This window comes from Coturnix japonica, unplaced genomic scaffold, assembly GCF_001577835.2.
Source record: "Coturnix japonica isolate 7356 unplaced genomic scaffold, Coturnix japonica 2.1 chrUnrandom618, whole genome shotgun sequence".
Classification (NCBI taxonomy): Eukaryota; Metazoa; Chordata; class Aves; order Galliformes; family Phasianidae; genus Coturnix; species Coturnix japonica.
The window spans coordinates 24355-26905 of NW_015439991.1; the positions used below are offsets into that span (position 1 = coordinate 24355).

The following is a 2551-nucleotide window of genomic DNA, read 5'->3' on the forward strand; positions in this document are numbered from 1 at the left end:
CTGCAGAGATGATTACCCTGAACTCTCTCTTTCTGACCCATATGGAGAAACCCCTTTACAACCTTCTGAGCAGCGCCCCGGCCCTAATTACCCCTTAATTACCTTAATTAATCCCTAATTAATGACTTAATGAGGCTTTACATCACCCCTTATCCCTTTTACTTCCAGGTCTGTGATGGATGCGTGCATCCAGGTGGGTTTTTTTGCCCGTTTTTCGCCTTTTTTGGGGTAATTTGGGGGTCTTTTTAGGGTCCTGTTGGGGGGTTTTTGGGGTCTTTTGAGGGTTTCTTTGGGGTCTTTTTAAGGGGTATTTTGGGGTTGTTTGGGGTCTTTTTTAGGGTCTTTTTGGAGTCCTTTATGGGTTTTCTGGGGGTCCTTTTTGGAGTCCTTTTGGAGTCCTTTTGGGGGACCCTTATTAGGGTCGTTTTTGGGGGGTATTTTGGGGTCTTCCTGGGGTTGTTTGGGGTCTTTTTGGGGTACTTTTTAGGGTCCTTTGGGGGTCCTTTTTGGGGTCTTTTGTGGTCCTTTTGGGGTCTTTCTGGGGGTCCTTATGGGGTCTTTTAGGTCCTTTTTGGGGGTCCTTTTGAGGCCCTTTTTAGGGTCCTTTTGAGGCCCTTTTTAGGGTCCTTTTGGGGTCTTTATTAGGGTTTTTTTGGGGTCCTTTTGGGGTTTTTTCGGGTCTTTATTAGGGTTTTTTTGGGGTCCTTTTGGGGTTTTTTTGGGGTCTTTGGTGCCCGTTCAGTGATGAGCAACACGACAAGCATATGGCTGAGCCCCGTGATGCCATTGGATGCTGAGAACGGGCCGCCCTCATTTAGCTAATCCTCATTAAGCTAATTAGATGTAAATGAGGATGGTAATAATTCTTATTATTGCCTAATTAATGATCTTTAATCACTTTATTCCTAACAGGGTATTGCTCCTCTACCCCCCAAAGGGCCATTCGCTATTGGAGGTATGTGTGACCCCATAGCCCCCCCCCATGGCACTGGGACCCCCATGTCCCCCTATAACCCCCCCATAATGGCACTGGGACCTTAATATCCCCTTATATCCCCCCCATAATGGCACTGGGACCCCAATATCCCCTTATATCCCCCCCATAATGGCACTGGGATTCCAATGTCCCCCTAAACCCCCCCCATAATGGCACTGGGACCCCAGTGTCCCCCTATACCCCCCCCATAATGGCATTGGGACCTTAATATCCCCTTATATCCCCCCCATAATGGCACTGGGACCCCAGTATCCCCTTATATTCTCCTATAATGGCACTGAGACCCCCATGTCCCCCTATATCCCCCCCATAATGGCACGGAGACCCCAATGTCCCCCTTTGCCCCCCCCATAATGGCACTAGGACCCCAATGTCCCCCTATACCGCCCCCATAATGGCATTGGGACCCCCTTGTCCCCCTATACCCCCCCCAGAATGGCACTGGGACCCCAGTGTCCCCCTATATCCCCCCCATAATGGCATTGGGACCCCAATGTCCCCCTATATCTCCTCCATATCAATGGGGTCCCCCCCATTAAATGCCCACAGCTCTGACTGGATGAAACCTTTATCTCTGGACGACGTTGTTCTAATGGCAGAACCGAGTCACCAAAGCCCTGATCAGAGCTTAAATTGGGGGGGGGGTCCATAAAGGTGGGGGTCTCCATTGCTGCCCTATAGCTCACCCCATATCACCCCCCACCCCCTTTCCCATCCACAGCCCCACAACCTGGAGCTCCACCTTGAGGTGAGTCTGGAGTGATCAATGGTCCTAAACTGCATCAAAACACCCCAAAATCCCATTTTGAGCCCTGAAAAATACCCCAAAATCCCATTTTGAGCCCATAACACCCCAAAATCCCACCCTGGCCCCATAAGTGGGTGGAAAATACCCCAAAATCCCATTTTGAGCTCATAATTGGGGGTAAAATACCCCAAAATCTCATTTTAAGCCCATAATTGGGTATAAAACACCCCAAAATCCCATAATTGGGTGGTAAATACCAATTTCAGACTGATTCCACGCTCAATTTTGGGGTGATTTGGGGCCACTTTGGGGTCTATTTAGGGCCAGTAATGGGGCTAATTCCATGCTGAGTTTTGGGGCTGATTTAGGGCCAGTTTGGGGCCAATTTCAGGTCTATATAGGGCCAGTTTAGGGGCTGATTTTGGGGCTGATTTGGGGTCAGTTTTAGGGCTGATTTGAGGCCATTTTTGGGTTGATTTGGGGCCATTTTGGGGCTGATTTGGGGCCATTTTGGGGGTTTATTTGGGTCTCAATTTGGGGCTGATTTGGGGCCATTTTTGGGGTTGATTTGAGGCCATTTTTGGGTTGATTTGGGGCCATTTAGGGCCAGTTTTGGGGTCATTTTTGGGTTTGATTTGGGGCCATTTTTAGGGTTGATTTGGGGTCAGTTTTAGGGCTGATTTGGGGCCATTTTTGGGGCTGATTTGGGGTCATTTTTGGGTTGATTTGGGGCCATTTTTGGGGTTGATTTGGGGTCATTTTGGGGCTGATTTGGGGCCATTTTTGGGGCTGATTTGGGGCCATTT

At 49.1% G+C, this 2551-nt stretch overlaps 1 non-coding gene across 1 annotated transcript; it reads left to right on the forward strand.

Annotated features, from left to right (window-relative positions):
* Positions 1-74, forward strand: LOC116652681. Its single transcript, XR_004305825.1, has one exon. It is a non-coding gene; the product is annotated as a small nucleolar RNA SNORD26 (small nucleolar RNA).
* Positions 75-2551: the final 2477 nt, after the last annotated feature.